The sequence below is a fragment of the Aythya ferina genome, assembly GCF_964211825.1.
Source record: "Aythya ferina genome assembly, chromosome: 26".
In the NCBI taxonomy this organism is placed as follows: domain Eukaryota; kingdom Metazoa; phylum Chordata; class Aves; order Anseriformes; family Anatidae; genus Aythya; species Aythya ferina.
Genome location: NC_140324.1, coordinates 3,940,396 through 3,964,143, shown reverse-complemented (window position 1 = coordinate 3,964,143; position 23,748 = coordinate 3,940,396). Strand labels below are relative to the sequence as shown.

General features: G+C 48.6%; 1 long non-coding RNA gene across 2 annotated transcripts; it reads right to left on the bottom strand.

The window, feature by feature from the left end:
* Positions 1-6,487: 6,487 nt before the first annotated feature.
* Positions 6,488-9,198, bottom strand: LOC311424191. Of its 2 annotated transcripts, none has more exons than XR_014686009.1 (2): positions 9,156-9,198; positions 6,488-8,399 (listed from the first exon to the last, which is right to left on the bottom strand). It is a non-coding gene; the product is annotated as an uncharacterized lncRNA (long non-coding RNA). The 2 variants fall into 2 exon arrangements; XR_014686010.1 differs by having other exon boundaries at positions 9,141-9,197.
* Between the last annotated feature and the right edge of the window lie 14,550 nt (positions 9,199-23,748).

Below are 23,748 nucleotides of genomic sequence, written 5' to 3'. Positions count from 1 at the left end.
AAAAGAAAAAAAAAAAAAGCAAAAAAAAAAGCAAGGCATGATAGGTAAGAGACTGCTGGATTGCAGAAAAAATAAATAAAAATATTTCTGCTGTGTGTACTGCTCTCTCAGGCCCTACATCCCCACACTGCATGAGCCAGTCATCTTGATCCCAGTTTCCATTCTCAGGCTGATTTATGGCTCCCTTGTGTGATCAGAGGTACCTCGGAGTAACCACCCTGTGCCTCAGTTTACCTACTGCTCCACAAAACACTTCACTGGCCTGAGTGCAATCCTGCACTGTGAGATGTAGCAGCACATGAAACGTTTGGAAGATTGAAGGGAAGAGGCTACCACAAGCACACCCTGCTGCTGGCCACCCTGGAGATGGGGATCACTGAGATACCCTCGCTCTGGTTCTGCCCCCAAACCAAAGCCCAGCAGCTCCTCCCCAGCTCTGTCTCTGCTGGAAGGAGCCTCCCCTCTACCCTGAGCCTGCCTGGGAAGCCAGCCCTCATGGGGAAGCCCAGCCAAGGCCCAGCCACCCCATTTCTGACTGCCAGAGGAATGAGGCAGGGTACAAGAAGATGTAAAGGCCCTCTGCCCACTTGTAGTTGTCATAGCCAAAGAGCTCTAAGTTCTCATGCCATACTTCCCCCAAACCGCTCCCGCCCTCCACCCAGGGAGCAGCCACTTTCCCCTCAGAGGGGATGTTTGGGTTGAGGGGTCTGTGCTGTTGCCCCATTTCATCCCTGACGTGCTGTATGGGTCCAGCTGCTTTGGTTTTGTGCTCAGTGTTGGGCATGGGCCTCTCATCTCCCTGCCTGACCCCAGTTCTAGCTGTGAAATGCAGCCTGGCCACTGGGGCTGCAACCCTTAGAGGCCAGCCCAGCTCCCTGAGCATCTGCACAGCTCCCGGGGCCCTGGCCTCTGGCAGTGCCTGTTAAGATGCTGCTGTTAAGCAAATAATGCCAAAATGCAAATAGTGGCAGCAGCAAATTCTTGATTAAATATGAACAAGTGCAGAGAATTGCTTATGTCACTCACCCCACTCCTCTCTGTCCTCCATCTGTCTGCTTCCCTCCTCTTTCACCAGCTCTTCCCCCAGCCATCTGTTTAGCGATCTCACTCCTCGTCTCTCTCTGTCCCTGCACCCATTTCCCTCCACAGCTGTCTCATTTTGAGTGGGTCCCCGTTTTCTCCTCCTCTCCCTGTTTCCAGGCTTGGCTGAGCCAGGATCAGCCCCTTTGGCATGTTGTATTGTGGCAGTTCAGCCTCCCCGGCATTCATTTGGGCAGTCGGTGTGGACGTTAGGCCAGTGCAGGAAAGCCGAAGGCAGGGAGCTGCTGGTGGGGAGGGAAATGCAAGTGGGCTTAAACCAGCTGAAAGATTAAAACAACTAACAATTGGCCATACGTATAGGTAGTTAAAATATTCAGTGGTCAGAATGGGAAAGAGAAAACCCATCCCCTTGTGAGCCTGATGGCCATCCTGCAGCATCATTTACACCCGTGCAGTATTTGTGCAAACTGCAATAGTGGCCTCAGCTCAACTTGGTTTTATTTGCTTTTCTCCAGAGTAAATAATAGCAAGGGGTGAGGGCACCAGATCAATGGGCATTAAAATCTACAGAACGGAGATAAACCTCGTTGCTCCAACGCATCACCCACGTCTTCCCTGGGGGTGGGAAGGAAGCCTGCTGCCTGGCTGGGTTACCAGCAGCGCTCCTGCTGCAGGGGATTCGTGTGCTACCATGGAAGCCAGCAACACTGGCTGCTGTTGGAGACAGAGATTGGGTTTGATCCAGCCTGGCAAATCCAGGGTTCCTATAAAAGAGCTGAATAAGGGCCCTGTGTCTGACAAGAAGGAAATAAAACTATTGGATTGTTGGCTTTGATAAATCCTTTCCCTGACACATTCCTCAGACTTTGTCTCAGCAAAGGCTAATGGTATAGAGAGAGACGGTGTCCTTTTTCCTGTGATTTAAATACAGCAAAACAACAATATGATATCAACAGAAAGCGTTTAAAAGAATAACTTGACTGTGCACCTTTTTTCTTGAGTCTCCAGGGAGGAATCAGTTTAGATTGATGCATGATAAAGGAACAAACCTGTTGCCTGAGTGGGGCAGCTCTTGGTGCAATAGGCAGAGCTGTTATCAGACCTGTTAAACAAATAAAACTGTGAAGTGCAGACATATTGTCTGAAGCACACGCACAGCTTTCCAGTCAGAGATCTTCTTAAGGAATCCTTGATAAAGGAACAAGCCTGTTCAAGTTAATGGATATCTTCAGGTAATGCTTGGAAAGGAGGTGTGAAGTGAATGGGGGATCTTTGCTGTGGCTGCTGATGCACATTCCTCCCCTGCACAAACACATCCTCATTCACAGTAGTGCTGCCTTCTCTGCGGGAAGGGAAGAAGAGATTACTACACATGCAGGGCAGAAGGGAGTGATGGATGCGCCAAGCCAGCAGGAGCAGCCCCAGCCCTGCTCACTGGCAGCCCCACAAGGGCATTTGGGTTGTCAGGGGGTGGTGGACCACAGCTGGGCTGTTGGACAAGGACTGCTTTTCTGAAAGAGCTTGCAGAGCAAAGAGAGATAGAGAGGGGTCATGGCTCAGGGCTGCTTTGCCCACCTCCAGTGACCAATTGCTTAGAGAATGGAAAGGAAGAGTGATAAAGGATTTCTCCTCAGCTTATGTCCCGCAGGCCAGCAGCTTTCAGAAACCTCTTGAGTCAGAGGTTACCCAGACTGTCCCACTGAACAACTCCAACCTTAGCAGAAGCTACAGTATCCATAAAGCTGGGCCCTGACCCTGAGACCTTCTCTCTGATAACAAGAATTGCATGTCAAAGTCACCTTTCAAAGCAGCTTCACACCTCCTTCATATCAAGATAATTTTGGGACTTAGTCACGATTTGCCCCAGCTGCAATGAGAAGAGAGCTGGGCTCTCCTCAACTGGGTTTCTAGCAACATCAGAATAGTAATTTCACTTCAGAGTTTTTCCTAAGGAAAAACAAAACAAAACAAACCACCACCAACAAAACAATTTGTTTGTCTGTCTGTGACAGGGAGAATTTTTCATGTTACCAGCAGCCCTGGAGTTCAAACATTCACCTATTGGAAAGATGTCCAGCTTCGAAGGATGTTTAATCTTATTTGAAAAGAGATAATTAGGAAAACACACACAAACACATGTGCCACACACTCACAATCTCATTAGAGACTGCTCTGTCTGTCAGCCGAGGAAAAGGTTTTATTGTTATGGTGGGGATGGATGTGTTTTCGTGCTTGGTTAAGGGGTGTGTGAGCACCCAGCTGTGTGTGCGTTCATGTGCATATGTAGGTGCATATTTATTTGTCTGAAGGGGAGAGGTTTTTAACTTGTTGAAACCTGTGAAACTCCTCATCCTGGTTCCATTTTTGGAAGCAGATTTTGATGAGATCTCTCCCATCACCGCACAGAACATCTAATCACGTTGTACAAAGACAGCCACAACTGACAATGCATCTCCTTCTTCCAGGAGAAAGGAAGAGGGGGACAAAATGAATAATTCAAATGATAATTAGCAGTGTAATTATTCCTGTTTTTAAAGTAACCTACAGGACAGAATATCAACGTATGAGTCACTGGCAAAGTATAAACAGAAACAATTTGGGAGATGCTGTCCTGATGCTTTAGGAAAGGACTTGTCAGAGACTTTCTCTTCTAATCTCACAGTGGCACCAAGAGCCCCTCCACCCTGCAGGGTCAAAACAGCATCAGTCAGCTTGAGCTCAGCTCAGGGAGCAGGGGAGCTTCAACAGCAGTGACAGGCTGTGAGGACGTGTGGCGAGGCCAGGCTGGTAGAGCTGCAGAGCTGAGGCTCTTCAAGGCTTAAGTCAGGCCAGGAAAAAATCTCTTGCTCCATGTCTCCACAACCTGGTGTAGCAGACCCCAGCTGCAAGCTTGGCTTTGGTGTGCACCAGTCCTGCAAATAACAATGCTCGGAGCTGAGATCTGCGTGCACCAGGAGGTGAGATCTGCAGGTGCTGAGCCATGGGGAAGAAAAAGGGGGTTCTCCCTGCATTTTAGGCTGAGTTGGTAGAAAACAAAGTAAAAACTCAATCTCAAGGTTTCTGCACTGTGCTTTGGAAGAGCCAAACACGTACAGGACAGAGTTGAAATGGTCTGGACCATGCCCTGATCCTTTCTGATAGGGATGCATGCAGTAAGTCTGAACTTCAGCTGAGCCTCATTTCTTCTCTTAACCAACAGCCTTCCAGCCTTCCAAGCTACAATTACCTGTTTTTTACTTTTTAAACCTGGAGCATCTTTCTTTAACAGGAAACACGAAACCTCCGTGCTTGGAGCAGCTCCCATCCAAGGAGACGCTGGGGCAGCAGCAGCAGCCTGTAAAAGCAAACAGCGGGATGCCTCTTGGCACTGTAACACGAGAAGAAGAGAAGAAAGATGTCTTTAATTTGCCTGGTAATGATCAATATAGAATCAAATCTGACCTTGAATTTTAATGGCTCAGTACTAATAGAAAGCCACTTGCAGATGGATGGAAGAGGATAAGAATAGCCTAGAGGAGGGAGGGTAGGGAGGGTGGTCCTCAGCACAGCAGGCTCAGCACCCTGTGTGGCCACCCTGTGCCACCATGGATGTGTGTTTCTGGGTCTGGCAGAGGAAAAATTGCTCTAGGATGGCAGTGGCAGGGGACAGGCCATTGTGGATGCAGAAGGCAGCATGACCCAAGGCTCCCTGGGCTCTCCCAGTGCTATTTCAGAACAGCACTGCTTTAGAAGCAAAGAGATTAAAAATAGAAACACTGAGTTGAGGAGCAAGAAAGCCCTTGGACCAAGGTGACGTGGCAGCACCCAGGGCAGGAGCAGGTCCCCCAGCCCCCATGGCATCCTCCTCATGACATTGTGGCCTCCCCACTGCTCTCTTTGGCATGGATCAGATGCTGTAAAACAGACAAGATGACAACTCCTGATCCATTGCACCGACAGCATTTACAATTGGAAGAGGCTGCTTAAAAAGAGAAAAATAATGCATGTATATATATTTATATATATATATATATATAAATTCAAATTAGATTGACCAGCTGAAATTATATAGCAGCTGTTAACATTGGCATCTTTATTTGCTGCATCAATTGTATTTGGTTTAATCTTGTTCCCACAACGCTGAAAACGTTTGACTCATCTTCTGGTGTGCTTTTTTTTTTTTTGTTGTTGATATAGAATCATTTTGACAGTTATCCTGTTGGCTGTTAATAAATATCTGCACTTTCTATAATCAATCATAAAACAAATCCAATCGCCTTTTCGCTTTTTATTTGACCTTAATCCTAACAAATCTCCCACTGTTTTATTGAATTTACTCATGAGCCAGCAGAAGAAGAAAGAAAAAGAGAGGGTGTCCATTGCTGCCTGTCCATCTGTCTATGGCAAAGATAGTCTAGAGGAGCTGAGATGGGAACCAGGAAAATATTCATCTATTGTCTGCCAGTATCTGTTGAGTCACCCTGGCCAGATCCCTTTGCTTTTTGTTTCTTGCTTCCCCTCCCATAGGGTAGAGTAAAGCTGCAGGAAGCTGAGCACCATGTTTTTCTCTCCCCTCAGCCAAACATCCACAGGACCAGCTGCCTTCTGTGGACCACACAGGCAAAAGGAGGTATCTTGCTTCTCCAGGAGCTATGGGAAGTTCTCCTCCTCCTTAGTGGGCTTTTAATGTTCACCAGCCTGCTGGTTTCCCCCATCTTTTGCCCCCTACATCCAAAAGGAGCAGCGTGGTACAGCTGTGGTGTGGGGGATCTGGATCCTGTAGTGCAGCAGAACCGAAGTGGAGGGAGCTGGAGGGCAAATGATGCTCCAGCTTTGTGGTCCCACCACCCAGCTGTTTTTGCTTGTGCTTCCTTCCCTCTCTCCCCTCACAGATTTCTGCCTGAAAAAAAAATTAAAAAAAATCCACCAAGCATTTCAAAACTGAGCGAAATGAGGCTTGCCTCTCACCATGAACCCGTATCATATGGTGGGGAGGAAGGACACAACAGCACTCTGCCAGTCTTAAATCAGCCCTGGGTCTGCCCTTGCTCAGCACTCCCCAGGAGACACGAGGATGCTTTACGAGCAATTCCAGTACAGCTTCCACTTCGGAAGTGTTTCCCTTCCTCCATCCCTAGGAGGACAGCCTTCAAAGTTTATACACAAAAAATAATAAAAATAAAAAGAATCCTGCAGTTAAAGGAGAGAGGAAAAAAAAAAAAAGGATAAAAGCAGGAGAAGCAACTTTGTCCTTTGGTGCCAGCAGCACCAAGCTCCTGCGGTTGGAACCCCAACGAGAACCAAAGTATCTTCATCATTATCTAGCTGCAAATGGCAGCTGCTTTGCCAGCCGCTGCTTGGGCAGGACGGTCTCTTTTACGAGAGCAGGAAGGGAACAGTGGGGCAGGGAATTAAAATATGGGCTACAAATTGGAAACGGCAGGGGGTGGAGGGGGATTCAGCTTAGCCGGCGGACGCCCAGTGTGCTCCCTATTTATGCTATGCCAATGACTTTGCTCTCGAGCAGCTTGCAGGAGAGAGAGAAAGAGAGAGAGGGAAAAAATAATATATATATGTGTATCTTGCTGCTTGCTTTAGCCTGGGAAATTCCTGCAGAAGCCAGTGGCAGGAGAGGCTGCAGTGCTGGAGGTCAGTGATGCAGCAGCCTGCTTGGAGCCATGGATTACCTGCCCTTGCCCAGGTTGCTCAGTCGAGAATAATCCGTTGGGTGGTGAGGCGGCTGGGGAGGAGAGGATGTGGAAAGGGCAATTTTCTCACTGCACTACAAGCCCTGCATGAGGTCAAGCCCAAGCTGAAGGCAGGATTGGACCTAACCCCAAAGCTCACCCCCAGCCTTATCTCACACTCAGGAGAACCTGAACTTAAAGGTAGGTTCCTGTGTGACCTTGACGCCTCTCAGCCTCAGTTTCTCTGCCTTTAAAAATGGAATCAGAGCCCTGCAGTGTGCACCACCAGGATGAACATGCAGAGGGGTGTTCAGAGCTCTGTGGTGGGGCCAGGCAGCCCTGCCCAGAGCTGCAGCCCCTCTACCTCTGAGTGCCCCCTTCCTGCAGGACTCCTGTGTCTCTTTGGCCCCACATCACCCCGAAGCTGACCAGCACGGCTGGCTTGGCACGCACTGCTGGCAGAGAAGCACGCAAAGGAGAAGGGAAATAGTGCCTGAGAGGTGCCTCCCTGTACCAGGGAGGCCTGAGAGCAACCAGAAATAGAAACGCAGGGCCATGAATTAAACACGCGGCAATCTCTCATCTGTCTCCAGCAGGGAGTTCAGCTCAGGGCAGATCACTGCTCCACTTGCTCGGATGCAGGGGTGCTTCCCTGCGAAGGCAGAGCAAGGATCAGCAAGCACCTACCCCACTGGTTTGAACAGAAGTGGTTCCTAAGAGCGTCCCCTTCCCATGCCACCTTCCTGGCACTGCTGGGCTCCTCGGGACAGTGCTGATGGCCCTGGGGACTTCCCAGCTCCCGGGTGTCCCACAGCATCCCTTGAAGGGCCAGAGTCACTGGTTTCCTCTGCCTGTCCCAATAAAATGGGAGGCCACCGTGACTGACCATGCAGAAGTGCTCCATGGGGGGGGACAGGAGGACACGAGGTGCTCGTGGCTCAGCTGGGCACAGTCTCCAGGGCTTCAGAAGAGGGAGGATGTCTCAGGGAGCACCCTGTATGGCCACACTAACACACAGTAATGTGACAGGCGGCTCTTCGCTGAGAATCTCAGAGGTGGAGGCATCTGGGACTTCGATCTACAGGTTTCTTGGATGGTGGGGAACAGCTTTGCCCTCTTATTTATGGTGTTCCCAGCCTCAGAGGGAAACACAGGGCTACACTTCCCGTCTTAAAATGACATTGGTTGCAATTATTGCTCCTGCAGACACAAACCGCAGCATCAAGCCGTGCTCCTGCCAGCTGCTTGGGTGCCCACCCAGCTCCTGTCCTCCACCAGGCTCCCTCTGCTCTCAGCAATTGTCCCCATCTCCTTTGGTGGCTCCGAGGAAGGACCAAGCCTTTCCCAGAGGCAAGCAGATGTCGGGGGAACATCGCTCGGGCAGCAGATGATTAGCTTTGCTGACAGCTGTCTCAAGTGGACGTGATGGATGGTGCCTCGCTCTGCCCGAGCACCAGAGCCTATCGCATGGCCCTGAAGTCCACCAGACAGCAGAGCTCAGGAAGGATTAGCCCTGTGCCTGCCTGCAGCCCCGGGGCTCGAGGCAACTCCAGGAGTGACGGGGAAAATGAAGGAAGTAATTTTGAGCCTAACAAGGAGAAATTCACAAAGCCCTGGCTCAGCCTGAGAGTGGCTTGCTTGAGAAGGGGTTTCATTTTCTTCTGGCTTTGCAGAGGCTCCAAGCAAGTTTTCCTAAATCACAAAAGAAAAAAAAAAATACAGGGATTCAGCAGCGGGCTGACTTCTTCCTCCCGTCTCTAGGATCACTTAATTAGCTGACCTCCCACGAAATGCACAGCATTTGCAGTTCCCAGATAAAAACACATTTGCTGCATGGCTCACACATGCCAGATGGCACTTGGGGACGCAGTCAGTCGTGTAGATGGGGTGCAAACGCAGCTTGCACACAGACCAGCTGCAAGGAGCTTGTATGTAGCTGTTGGTCTGGTCAGCCCTGCGAACACTAGAGCACTTTCCTTGATCTCTGCTCCTTTTCTCCCTGCAGACAGCCTGTGTCCCCTCTACACGCACCTAGGCCACCGCTGGTGCAGGCTGCTGCCCCATCCATCACCTGCAAGTACCTTTAATATGGGAGCATGAACATTGATCCCACACACACAGGGATGTTTTCGAGCAGCCACAGGATCACTGGTGTGGAAATTGCAGCTGGGATACACGTGTACATCCTGGGGGGAGAACACTGCCTGGATACCCAAGGATAGGAACCCCAAGGACATCCCTCCATAGGGATACCTAGGGAAAAGGACCCTACAAACACACCAACCAGACAAAACAGAGCTTTAGGGACCCCAAAAATCTCTCCTTCTCTCTGCCTGTTCCTCTCCCTCACTTGAAAGGCCTCGCCTGCCCCTGCAGAAGCCCTGTCTGCTCTGTCTCCCTCCTTTTCATCAGGTTAATTGGCCGCTGCCTTACCGGGGGAAAGCTCACCCTGGCTGTCAGCCCTGAGCCTTGCTTAGCAGCCTCCAAAAGCTGCTGGGGATGCCTTGATGCTGGGAAGGGTTTTTAACCTGTCACAGAGGCAGCTGGGGAAAGGAGCAGGGCTCGGCTGCCTCTAATTGCTCTTTGCGCAGAGGTGCCTTGTTTATTCGATTAATTTGGAGCCATCAAATGCCAGAGCTCAACAAGCAGCTGCTGAGTGGGGGGATTTTTCCTCTCCAGCAGGGTGGGGTATGCAGATCCCTGCTTCCCTTCAGACAGCCTCTGTCTCTTGGTCTTTATAAGCATGAATGCTTGTTGTGCCCGCAGTGGGAACTGTATTGAAATGTCTGTTTTTTTCCCCTAAGTCTGAGCAAGGTGGAAAATGCTAGTCCAGACCCAAGAGTTAAATACTCGAGGCTGTGCTATTTGGCCAAAAAGAAATGCTTATTTCCATTGATAAATGAACAGATATTTAGAAGCTAACAGATATTCCCTCTTCCCCAAAGCTGCAAATCCCAGACCCAAATTGTCCTCCTCGTTAGCGAGCAAAATCCCCCTCCGCTCCCGATCTCTGAATGTCACGCGCTGGCCCCAGGAAACATGCAGCAACCAAAACAGCCAGGAAGGGGGAGAAACACTCCTCGCTCCAAGACATAAAACCCTAAATCACAGCAGAATGTATTTGCTCTGCCTCGATTTCACAGCTCTCTGTATGATAATACGGCTGGTCGCACTCCCCGCATGCATCGTGCTGGGAGCCCCTGTCTGCAAGGTCCAGGATTTGGCTTTTTAGAGGGAAATAACATAAAATAATTTTAAAAAGCCTTGTTTCAGCTTGCCTGGTCGCAATCAAATTTTCCCTGCTGCATGGGCAGCAGCCTTGCAAGCCATTTCTGTTTGATAGCTCAGGTTTTATTCACGTAGATAATGAATTTGGCAGGAGGTTAATAAGTGTCAACTGAAAGATAATTTAAGAGTTGTAAAGATAAATTTGTTGTGCGCTCTTCTTCCATGTGTGTGGCTAATATCTCAGTGCCCATACACGTGCGCACACACACAGCGTGCACAGGCTGGTTTCTAAGTCCATAATCTAGATGGTTTTGCATTATTCCTTGAGGTATTGTAAATACCTAAAAGTCGCAGTGAAAATCCTGCTGCATGTAAAATCCCATCTGCCCGTTTTTCTCCTTTCCTGGGCAAAGTGATTAGATTAACACAGGGGGGGGAAAGAGGAGAAAAAGGAAGAGAAAAGCAAGCTTCAGAAATGTATTTTTTTCCCTCCCTAGCACAGTGCTCATGCTGAGAATTTCCTTGCTGGTTAGACAGGGACGTGGCCTTTATGCAGAGTTTTGAGATGGAAAGGGAGTCTTCGGAAAGGTTTGTCTGGCAGCTGCTTTTTCTTCTCATTTTCTTTTCCCTGAACCTTTCTTTCTTTTTTTTTTTTTCTTTAAATTCACCCGATACCCTGAGCGCTGCCCCACTGAAGCCAAATGACCGCGTGCTTCCAGTGCAGATGGTGCTCAGCTGGAGCTTGGTGGAACCAGGACTTGGGGTATTTTTGTCCAGGGACAACCGGAGTCAAACTTCTCCATAGAGACATGGCCCAGGATCCCTCTTACAGGGCAGAACGAAGGTCAGGAAGGTCCCTTCTAACCCACTCAGGCTATTTGGAAGCAATTTTCCCCACTAACAGATGCTTTCCGCTTCTCTGAAAGCTTTGTTAGAGTCCAAGACCCCATGTTTTAAACATCAGGATCGATACAAGACCTGGCAAAAGCCTCCCTGCACCTCAGGCACACACAAAGCAGCCAGCACAAAACAAAGCCATCGGTGCTCAGGGGAACACCACCTGTCCCAGCCCCTGCCATCCCTGCTAGCATTTTGTCTGCACTCCACGGACCGGCACCAAAACACGACTGGCACCAGGCACTACTTTCCCCCTCTGCTCCCACCCGTCCACCCCCTTCCTAATCCCTTTCAAGCAGAACGGGTTTAGGATTTGGTGGTGGATGCTGTGCAGCGGGGGCGAGAGAGAGGACAGCAGGGCTTTGTAACGAGTGTCAATACGATTCGGTTCCGTAAAATAACCCCCAGTGAAGTTAAAGATTATTTACATTTTAGATACGGGTAACAACCATAATCTATTTGATTAGGCGAGGCTTGAATTAAGTACCAAATTTATCTCTTTACATTGTCAAACTTAATAGTAGTTTAAAGATAAACCTCATTGAAACTCTGCCTTTCCTGCTGGGCTAATTAACACCCATTTAGGCTCTTAAACCTTTGATGGGTGTTTCTGTTCCAGGGCTTTGGTAATAGGGGAAGCTGCTGTAATAAATCAGAGAGAAATCTCGGCCGAGGAGCGTGAACCAAAGGCTCTCTGACCAGGTGTGATGGGTTTCCAATGCGGTAAGGGAGATAAAAGCACATTCTTGATTAAATACTGCCACCAGGTTGAACTCTGAGTTTTCAGGGGCTGGTACTGTTACTGCTGCTAATGTGAGCTGAGTGTTTGAAACGGGCCAGACTGATGAAGAAACTCATCCAGTGCGTGCTGAACCCAATGGGGGGTTGCCCGTGTGTTTGGAGGGCTTTGATCTGGGCAAATGGATGTAATCCATGGATGATCATGACATCAGGATCTCTTCAATGGGGAGACGTTCTGGTAAAGCAATGCCTAAATTAAGGGGATGTGGGAATTTAACATGCTGGTGCAAGCAAATCCCAAATGAGCCATGGCTGCTGGAGCCATGTCAGGCACTGCAGTGGGATCAAACCTACCTGTCCCCTACCAGAACTAGGACAGGTGAATCCAAGTGGGGGTTACAGCCCTGAATTTCTCCCACACCTTTTGATTTCATTTGTGGTCCGCATTCGGCTTTGGGAAGAAATGCTCGGCCACTCTTTGGAGCGGCTTGGTCTGGAGCCATCTGAGACAGGAAAGAAACCTGCTCCCAGTTCCTGGAGCCGGAGCTGAGGGAGAAGGCAGGGAGCCAAGTGAACCCCCAGACCACAGCAAACCTCCTTTAACTCCTGCTGCAAGCCAGAGTTTTTCTAAGGAGCAAGAGCAGGGCAAGGAGAGATGGTGCCACATTTAATTAGTTCTCAGCAAAACCAGATTATTCCTAACATTAAACTAATCTTCAAAAAGGGAACCCTTTAAATGAAAAGAGAAAGTGCAAGGCTAGGAGACCATTAATTGATTCCTTATTCATTAACCTTTGCAAACCACTCAAAAGATCTGAAAAACGACTTTCTTTGGAGTAAGGGCTTATGTAGGGGCTTGTAGGAGCCTCTCATAACACACCAGACACAGGGCAAGAGAAGGGATGGCCCCAGGCTGCTCCTTGCTTTGCTGATCAGAGAACAATTCCTCCCACCGAGTGTCCCTGCTGCAAACTCCGCTCATCTGAAGCCTCCCTGAAATCACGATAGCTTCTCTGATATTTAATCTGTAAACCTTGGACTTCTCGTGCCTGTTGCTGAGCCTGGCAGCTCAAGTCTTACGATAACTTGGTTCTCCTTTTTGTGTCCGGAGCTTCTGAAGTCAAGGGATTTGCATAAAGAAAGTCCTTGCTAGATAAGTTTGTGGCAACCAGGTTGCAAAGGGCTTTGGGGTTTAAAATAATATAACAATGACCCAAAGGCAAATGAGGCTGATAACATGATGTTAAAAAAAAAGATTTAAATCTCTGGCTTAGTCACTATAGTGATGGGAAGGGAGGTGAGCTGCCCAGGGAGCCTCAGCACCGCGGGCTGGGAGTGCTTTTTGCAGTTGCCCAGAGCTAGGAGGACGAGGGAGCACTTGGCACGTGTGGCCGGAGGTCTTCATCCTGCTCCATTGCTTTGCCACAGCTTGTCCTGGGGGAGGTCGGCATGCCTGCCGTGCCCACCTTCCTTGGAAAGGCGGACAAACAGCGGCAGTTTCCATAGCTGCTGGGGACAAGAAGAAAGAGCGAGCCTGCTCGGCCAGCAGCTGCCAAATCGCCTTTTGTTCGTGTCTAGCAGGGTCTGGATTTTCCCTGATCTGAAATGACACTTTTCTCTCTTTCTGGGGTCTTGTATTCTGGGTATTTGATTCTTGTGCCAGAGCTTGGATAGAAACCAATGGCTAAAAGCTTCCTCCCATACACTCTGGAATTAACAACCCTATTTCCCTGACCTCATTAGCATGGAGGGACAAAAACCAGAAGCATTTTCTCTCTTCACACGGTTTAGGCAGGGGGGATCCAAACCCTTCGCAGGAATGCCTGACCCAGCCTCTTTCCAAGGGCATGGGCAGAACCTGGAGATATGGCACCTGCCAAACTGGGATGCAGTTTGGGTGCTCCTGTCTGGGGTAACTGCAGGCAAACCAGGCAAGCCCTAAAGCCAGTGCTCTGGGGACACGGCAGCCCAACCAAAGGCTGCATCAGCTGACTTGCTCCTGCTTGCAGGAGGCACTGCAGATTCACCCAAATCCTGTATCCTCTGCCCATGGGACTCACAGTATGCGCTCATCATATCTGTATTGCACTGACTGCTCAGCACGGGGAAGAATTACAGCTTTAGCTCATGTTCTGCAAAGACAAAATCACTGTTCCCAAGTATCAAGAAAAGCCACAAGTCCCAGTCTTAGACCAGCCAGGGCAGACCTCCTGCGTGTCAGCACAAGGGCCAGTTCCCTGTTGGAGGCTGCTCGGCCTCCTCCCACCTCTCCTGGGCTCCGTCCTCGCTCCCCTGATTCCCTCCTGCTTCGCTCAGCATTTGGAGCCGGGTGCTCTTTAAAGCAGTCTCTAATGAAACTCCATTGATCTCAATTACCCAGAGACAACTCTCAGTTATCCTGAGGCCGATTAAGCAGGTTGCAGATTAATCATAGCCTGCTAAGTGCCCCCTTCATCCCCATCACTGGTTCCTTACATCTTGATTTTGTTCTTTGAAAGAAAACATGCAAGGTAGCATGTGCTCCTCTTACCCGCAATGGTGCCTTTCAACTGGTATTTTACTTGCTATTTATTATTTCTGTCACTGAGAGCTGTGCACCCAGAAAAACAGTAAAAAAAAATATTGCTTCCAAAGAGATTTTCTCCAAATTCATCAAATTTTGTTCTGCTGAACCGGAACCCCCTCATCGAAGAGCCCTGGGGAACGTTTCACCTGTGTTTCAATGTTCAAATCCCACTCATCCCGAATTTGCTGTTTTGGTTTCACACTGATGGGCAGATAAACTCCACCACAGCCCCCCCACAGTCCCTCATACCAAACCTTGGCCATGTAAGCCCAGTACACTTTGCATGCATGGAGACTGGTTCATGGTGCCCAGGAAACCTCAGTCCTTGATGGAGGAACTGCGACACTGGGATGCTCCTGTAGGGAGAAGCTTGGGAGCTATCTGGGCACCTGGAAAGCACAAAGTGCCAGGATTTCCCCTCCACATCGGGCAGTCCCCAGCTCTGAGGTGGCTTGGACTGACCCTGGGGTTTGTGTGGGTTGCCCAGGCTAGGACACAGCCCTGTCCCCCTGTCCTCTCCGCACCACGCACATGTCCCGTCAGCACCAGGCAGGGCTGCTCAGGGATGAGCATGGGCATGGCCACAGAAGGGGATGACTCTCCCCTCGTCCTCTGAATTATTTTGGTGTTCTCCGAGCACTGACATCTTTGCAGGATGCTTCTACCCTGGGGAAAGAAGTACAGAAGGAGGAGGTTCGTGCCGTGTCTGGGAATTGGGAATATTAGAGCAAAATTCACTGAAAGAAAGGAGGAAAAACATTTACCAGTAGCACACTGCCCTCCACAAGCTTGTTGTTTTTCTATTTATTTTTTTGCTTTTAAGCTCTTGGCTCCAGTTTACCCAAAAGGAAGAAGGAAAAAAGCCGAAAGAAAAACACGGAGAGCAGCGAGCCCCGCACTGCTGCCCTGCGCGGGCTGGCTGGCGGCGAGGCGCTGCCAGGGCCAGGCGCTGCTCACGTCCCCGCGCTTTCCAGCTTAAGCACAAGTGCTTTGTGCAGATAAATTGAAAACCCTCAGCCCTGGAATACTGCCTCATGTAGCGGCGCTGTCAGGTTAGAGAGGGAGCAGCTGCCTATGGAGAAAGAGATAAACAGCAGCAAGGCTGGTCTGCCTTTACGTGTCGAGCTGGAGACAGCTTTCAAATGGGAAAACGCAAAAGTTTGCAGCATATGTATTTATTTATATATTACACACCCACGCATACAGCTCCATATATACTAAATACAATTATATAGGCATGCACACAAATACAGAGATACACACAACTGCTGTGCACTGTGTCTCCCTACCAAGCACCAGCCTGAGCAACACACCACCGAGCCCAGACGAGATCACACCATGCTGACCCCCATTAACTGCCATTTAATTAATTCTCCTTTTCAATTAACTCCTTTACTTCCCTCCTTTCCCGTTTAGGAGTCTCCAAGCCCCCTTTAGCATCCCTCGGTGGAGGTGATGGTGGTGAGGATGGGGCCAACGGGAGCAGCTTCTCGGGGAAGGTCGCAGCTGCTGGAGGGGAGGGAGGATGGGAAGGAGGGCGGCTTCTGGCTCTGATTCTACCTTGCGAGCTGGATCACAACAGGGAAAGGCTAACAGCAGAAACGAGATTATTTCCCAACTTCCTCAAGCTTAGATCACTTGCTCACACGCACCCACAATCTAGCCCACGATCTTTAAGCGAAACTGGCTTTTATCATTACTTGTTAATCTATTTAATCAAAATTTCAATTAATGGCAGGGAATTATCATTCCATTTAGCACAGAGAGATTTAAAAAGAAAAAAATAAAGGAAGTGGCAGTCACACTGCAGATTCAGGCACTGGGCAGCCTCCGCCTGCATCCTCATCAGCCGGGTGGTGATGATGGGTCTTCCAGGCCCCCCATCCTCAACCCACCGTGGCTTTTTATAGGCAGAAAGCACCCACCCTGCTGATGGTTTCTTTTTTAACTCCTTCCCTAAATTTCCTGTGTGGGATTTCTCAGTGCTGGCCCGGGATGAAGGGCAGCAGCCCACCCGGTGGTGGAGAGGGAGGGGAGGGCAAGCGCAGGAGTGAAGGATGGGGGAGAGGGGGTGGTAGAAGAAGAATCCATTTGTAATTACTGAAATAAACACAAGTCGGGGAGAAATGCAAATGCCTCATGTTGTGAATTACTTGACAGAAGAAGTGACAGCTTTTTATTAGGGTGATAACAGCGAGGAGTTTTAAAATAGAATAATCGGTGCAACAAAAGCAATTTTCATTCTGAATTTTCATTTTAAATGGATGATCTCGTTTTAATCAAGCGAGTCATCACAAAATGCTTTTAATTACCAAAAGTCAAGAGCTATATTGTAATTTTAATGTCTACTTTCAGCCTGGTGATTAGATTTATACAAAGCGTTGGTGGGGTGGGGAGGTTGTTGCCCCATTTCTGATTTCTGCCTTTTCCCCCTCAAATGAGCACAAGATCTGAATTTACCATTCAAAAAATTAAAAGCCTTCTTGTAAAGTGCCCTCACCTTGCCAACAAATACAGAATGGGCTCGGAGCAGAAGATATTTGTTAAAATCTGGGTTTGTTTATTTTCTTCCCCTATCTCCTTCTGTGTTATTTGAAGCAGCTGAGCTGCTAACACGAAGTTTGACTTTTTGTGCTTTTAAAGGCATTCTGGGAAGCTGCCGTAAGCTGAGATTGGACTACTTCCCGCAGACTCAGAGAAGGATCCACATCCACCATCTACCATCATGCCAGTGAAAAGGCTAACTTCAGGCTCACTTCCAAGCACAAAACCCACCTCTTTAGAAGAAAAAATGGCTGAGGCTGTGTGCTTTGTGTTTATGGAGCCAGCTCTCCCCTGGCTCTGTGATGAATTCCTCGGACTCCTACCTGAGATTCAGAGTCACATTTACGTTGTCAGTGCAAACCAGGAACAGGAGAAGCTGGCCTTTTTTCCCTGGTGTAACCACTGAGGGGTTATATACCACGTCTTGCATCTCACCTTCAGGTCCCTACAAACTCTGGGTATACTGCACCAACCTCAAAATAAGGAAAGCCGCCCGAAACACCTCTATTTTATTTTATTTTTTTTAACTATAAGACTTGAAAAGTCAGTGTAACAGGGCCCTCACATCCTTTGGCTTTATGCGTCTTTCCTTTCCGTGTTGCACACTTTGCTCCTTTCACGCTGCTGTTCAGACCAAGCGCGGTGAGAGGGGATGAAAGGCATTTGCAAATGCATTCTCAGAAGAGAATCTGCTTTTTCCCCCCATTTAAAAAGCAATTCCTGTTGCTGTGCATTGTTTGCACGCAGGGATTAAAAACGCTTGAAAGCCTGAACCAGAAACGAGATGTCGCATTTCTAAATTCTCCACGAAGGCGTGAACGGAGACAGCACCAGACACAATGCAGAGCCAGTGCTGACATGCACAAACCAGCTCATTATGTGGGAGAAAAACCAGCACCTTTCACCTCCAACAAGCTGGGAAAAAGAAAATCCCCACCAGATAACCTGACCGAAAGCCTCACGAGAGAGGTGCAAGCACACTGGAGTGCTGGGAGCTAATTGGGAGAGCCCCCACCACCCCTGTAGCAGCAGCAGGGGAGAAAAAACACGCTTTTGCAGTTGAATAAATACAATTCAACAGGAGACACCTTCCCCATTGTCCTTAATTTCTGCAGCCCCGAACTCAGCCAAAACCCGTCCTTGGCATCATGCTGTGTGGCCGAGCTGCTTTCAGACCTTGCTTTTAGCTTTTTAGCAAGCCTGTCGGGCTCATGCCCACCTCATCCCTTCAGGAATGTGGGACAAGGGCTCCCACGAGGCTGGCTGGAAGCTGTGCCTGCAGTCCTTGTGCCACTGGGACTCAGGGGGTGAATTTAGGGCTGTTTTCAGCAATCCCACCCAGGATCCACCAGCCTCGATGCGTCACGTTGAGGGCTTCCTTGGCCAATGGGTCACATCAGAAGCCATCTCCAACCCCCTCAAATTAAAGTGACTCCTGGGGTTCAACAGGTCTGCTGCCGTACAGGAATGGCTGGAGTATTTTTCCAGCCCAGGAACAATCATCCTGCCACCACCTGCATTTTTTGGCTGAGAGCTAAGACCATCTTAATGTCTCTATTTATTTTTTGAGAATTTAATGAAAGATTCTCAAGTACTCAAACAACACAAGTGTCAGGCTCGCAAATTAGCTGAGCCTTCAGAGGCCAGCCTTCTCCCTTCATTAATATCAATAACAGCCGCGGAACTTAATTGAGCCACTTTGGAAACCACCTTTGGATGAACACACAGCAGAAGGAGAAACCCAGGCTCTCTACCTTACCTACTACTGTAGTGGGTTGATGTGGTAAGGTTTTGGTAGTGGGGGGACGTAGGGGTGGCTTCTGTGAGAAGAATCCAGAAGCTGCCCCAGGTTAGATAAGGGCCTAACTGCTGGCCAGAGCTGGGCCAATAAGTAATATTTTTTGTGCCTCTGTGAGAGCAGAATCAAGACATGGAAAAAAAAAAAAATAAAATAGAACTGCTGGGGAACAGCTGCTGGGAGAGAGAGAGGAGTGAGGAACAGCCCTGCAGGCACCAAGGTCCCCAAGGTGTGGGGAGCTGGGGGCCATCCTCTTCTCACAGGTAACTAAACAGGACTAGAGGGAATGGCCTCAAGTTGTGCCAGAGGAGGTTTAGGTTGGAAATTAGGAGACATTTCTTCTCAGAAAGAGTAGTCAAGCATTGGGATGGGTTGCCCAGGGAGGCATCACCATCCTTGGGGGAGCTCAAGGAAAGGTTGGACCTAGCGTTTCGGGACAAGGTTTAGTGGGTGACATTGGTAGTAGGGTGATGGTTGGACCAGATGATCCCGAAGGTCTCTTCCAACCTTGCTGATTCTATTTTTCTATGATTTCCACCACAAGGAGTGGATTTATGCATCCTGGGATGGGGCGGCAGGTAGGTGCTGCCGCACACAGCCCCGCATGCCCCTGTCCATTGCCCTACATGTAGCTATGTCTTAGCGTCTTGCTTCCCTGGAGCAGCTCCAGCCCTGCTTCTCACAGCTTCCCCCATTTCATGCCTGGAATTTAAAAGATCTGTGTATTTATCTGCTGCTCTGTTCAAATTACCGACTGGGCTGTGCTCGCCACGGTCTCTCTGGGAACAGGCAAGATGCTACATGGCCTTTTGATCGAAGCAATCTTTCTGTGGAGGCTTTTTTTCCTTTGCACAGGGGAAAAAAAATGCAGATTTTTTTATATGTTTTTTTTTTTTTCTTTTTATTTTTGCCAAAGAGCATCAACTTGAGGTGAAGTATTTCCCAGTGCTGACAAAAGCTTTGATATTGTAATGCCAAATCCATCGAGCCAAAGCTTTTAACTTTGCATTGTTCTTTTTTTTTATATTTTAAATATTGGATTTGTGACGTTTGTCCTCCTTCCTCTTCTCCGCGATTGATCCTCCTGTCCTATTTATCTCCTCCATCTCACTGGGCCATGGCCTTGAGCCCACTGGAGACGTTGCATTGATTGCCCAGGATTTTGGATGAAGCCAGTCAGTTATTTTCCCTTCCCCTCTTCACCTCCCTTACCTGTTGCTTATTCTCTAACCAGGCCTTGGTGAATTTTTTTTCTAGATTCATTTGACCAGAAAACACATCCCACATTTGGGAAACAGGGTCAAGATTCATATATATATATACATATATATATATACATATATATATATTTATTTAAATAGTTATTTCTTGAGTCAAAAATGTTCCTCAACATTTCCAAAATCAACACTCCCCATTTGAGAACATAAATTTCACCTAGAAATTAATCATGAAGCTGCTTCACAACCTGGTGGGAATTCTTCCTTTTCCACTTACAGACAACAAACCCGCTTGTTTTTCACCACCTGACTTTTCCCCTCACCAAAAAACAAATCTCAGGTCGGTTGTAAATGGTGCCCCCATCCAAAACATTTGCAACATAGGCACTGGTTGCAAATGAGCTCTCACAGCACTTGGCCTTGGCTGTTTCTAAGTTAACTACTTATTTTCTCTGCTTTTTCCCTTCAGTCAACAGAAAGGGACTGTCTGCTTCAGAAAGCGATTGCGAACGCCAAAGCTAAGCTTGCTGTGACAGATTAACACAAGCTCAGTCTGGAGAAAGCATAAAAACACCACTGCAAAGGTGGTTGCTGCAGAGTTTGGCTGGAAACAAATGCAATCCAGACCAGGCTGCCTTCAGCATCTAACTGCAGGGCGAATGGGTGCAAGGATTACTTGGAGACTGGCAACAGCCCGTATGTAGAGATCTGGTGTAGAGGATTAAGGCTTAATGAGGGCTTTTAGCATTGAAATCATTTAAAAGACATTCAGTGAGAAAGAAAAGGAAGAAAGTTTCAGGGTCCTTTCCCCATTCACTCCCATGGCCTCTCTCATCGAGGCATTCACAGTCTTCACCCATTTAGGGTCATTTCAGGATGAGGAATTACATGATGGAGATATTGCTTTCCAGCCCTGAGTCCCTGCAAGTGCTTTGCTTCTGCCCCAGGGCAGATTTTTGCTTATGAGACCATCTTGATGTCCCTCACCAGTGCCAGGTAACGCAGGCTGAGCCATCTGAGCACTTTGCCTCACAAGTTTGTGCACCGCAACCCTCCAGAATCACATAAAAAAAGAAAAGAAAAAAGAAAAACAAAAAACACACAAAACAACAACAAAAAATCAGCAAAATAACAACAAGCAACCAAACAATTGTTTAAAATGGGGATACACAGCAGTAAAGTTCTCAAAATCCAGCAATTATGGGTTACACTGGCTACAAGGAGGAACAGCTCCACACTCCACATCGAAAACTCTTTGGAGATGGGAAGCAAAGTACTTGCAAGCTGACCAGGGAACCTGTGATCTAGGTCTCCCCCAGCCGCTTTCTGACCACTTCAGGACTTAATTAGCATTAAAGGCCGTAGGAAGTCTGAAGATTATTTAATAGAGAATGTAGTGATAGATATGTCCTGAAGAAAAAAGGAGAAAAGGAGGAAGCACCAGGTCTGTGCAGGTGACTATAGCTTCACTGCTTCGTTACTTAAGGGAAAACTTGGGTGGGATTTTTTTCTCCCCCTCTCCTGCCCCAAATGTCAAAGTATCACAGATTTTTCAAGCCTGAAAGTAGGACAAAGAAAAAAAAAAAGAAAGTCATAGCGCTCCAAACAATCTGGGGAGATGTTGGCCAAGACGTGTTGGTTTTACTCCGGCAGGTTTTTGTTAGCTTGCACAATCATTTAAAGCAGAATTTGATCTGCTAAGAGGCACAGCAAGGCCGTTAGTCCACGGTAGAGGTGCGGTGAGAGCAGCTGTCTGCAGAGCTCTGAAAGACCTTCTGTGGTCTCTGCCTCTGCTGGCAGTAATTAACTCAGAACTGCAATCTGAAATTTGTAGTAACATGAAGGCACTGAAGTCCAACCCTTTCCAAAAAAAAAGATGGGGGGATGATGACTTTCTGTTAATTTACCCAAAGTAAAATCTCGAGAGATGTGGAGGACTATTTGCAGAAACAAACAAATAAACCCAAATTTTCCTTTCTGGCTCCTGCTTGCCTGAACATCCCCTCCCCAGCACCACAGCTGCCCAGATTCAGCACATTGCAAGCAGTTGAGGGCTGGGCTGTGCCCCCTGCCTGCGGCCAGGATACGGCCCTCACTCACGGCTCTGCTGTGCCACGGTGCAGCCAGGATCCTGTATTTTGCCATCAGTGATCACTTATAAAATATACCCCTGGGGTTCGCATTCTAATTTCTGTTTGACCTTTAAAGAACAACTCTAATTGACAGCCAATTTCTGTCTTATTTTATGACAGCTTTCGCTGTCCTGTCAATCACAGGTAGAGTTGTTAAGGAGAAAATCAGGCAGGCGGTGAGAGCCTTGACAAAGAAAAGCCAGCCCATAACAACATCAGGAATTCCTCTCATCGCTCTTTTCCAGTTGCTGAAAACGCCACAAAAGGTGTTCATTGAGATTAAACTTTTCTAAGCATCCATAGCCAAGGCTTCACTGGGATGCAGGAGGAAAGCAGCTGCGTCGCGGTGCTTCTGGAGGATGGATGCTGACCCCAACCCACGGCCCAGGTGGGGTGACTGTGGTGGCTGGAGGTGGTTGAACGCAGAGGATTCTGTCCCAGGGAAATGGTAATGAAATGTGGGAAAAGAGGCAAGGAGTGGAGAGGTGCAGGTGGGAGAGCGCAGAGCATCCAGGAGCTGCATTGGGATGCCTGGGAGTGAGAGAGAAGCACTCAAGGCACATTGTGCTGGGGATGAAATCAACTTCCATCCAACGCTTCTCCCTGACAGCTGCTCTGCACTCACTCCAGCAGCATTATTCCACAAGTAGTCCAATGGCAGGTACGGTTGGCTCTAATTAGCTTCTTATCACCCCCAAAAAGCACAAGCATGGGAGCTGCTGGCTCGGAACAGGGCCCTGCATCCAGGCAGAGCAGGGCTGCTGGAAAAGCATCCTCATCTCCCCATGAATCGATCATTTGATCATCATTTGATCGCCATGAAAACAGCACTGGTTTTGATCTGATAAAACCTTGGAAAGGCTGAAGGATCCACCTAATTAGCAGGAGGACACAGGTAGTTAGCTGTATTAGATCCTGTTCGAGAGGGCTGAATCCTGCCTTTGAGCTGGGCCACCCCAGCCCCCAGCCCTCTGTCTCCATCCACATGGGGCTCAGCCACCAGCAGACTTCTTGGCTTACAATATCGTACAGCCAGCTGAAAACACGAGATCTGCTTCACCCAAAACTCGTGCGACCAACGGCAAAGGCATTTGTCACTCTTCCCCCTTCTGAAACCGGGAAGCTTAAACAATATGCATCATTTATGCACCTAGAGAAGCAGAGAAAATCAGAATTGAAAACAGACTGGTGCCTCTGTCTGCATGTGTCTGCATGAAATATTCAGCACCAACTCTGAGTCCTGCTGCGTGTCAGGGCTCGGGAGCGCTGCATCTCCTTGCTCCGCAATCAGAAACCATGACAGCTCACCAAAAAATAACAGCTGCGTGGCGCAACAGACACCATTTCAGGTCAACTGCTAGGATGAAGAGGTGTTTCGAAGACTCTTCAATATTTAAACCGAGAATGAGACACGTCGAGACCCGATCACTAATGGCTTCTTGCCTTGCACCGCCACAGTAACACCAGGAAATTGGAAGACTTGCTGGGATTGCTCGAGATAGTCAGGAAGGGCGAGGAGAGAAGTGCTGTCTGCTGTAATTGCTAGATGTCCAGATCTTCTCTGCCTGGGACTGCAGCCAGGCAGGAACAGAGAGGAAGATGTAGGCTGCCTCCTGAAAAAGCCAGGTGGCAAACGAGTCCTACCTGGGTGGGCCAGATCCTGCTTTAGGAACCGCCTGAGCAGCCTTGTCTGTCGGGAGAACGGCGAGCAAGATCTGGTCTTTCAAACACAGAGATGACGAGCCAAATCTTGCAACCTTCCCTGGCTGCTTACAAAAGCTTTGAGGCTTCCAGCCAGGGCCAGATCTCCTCTGCTGTGAATGGTTTCCAAACGGTGGGCAACGAGGTTGGGTTTGGGGTTGAAATTTGTGGCCATCTTCTCACCTTCTCCTCATCAGCTCTGTATCTGCTCCCAGTT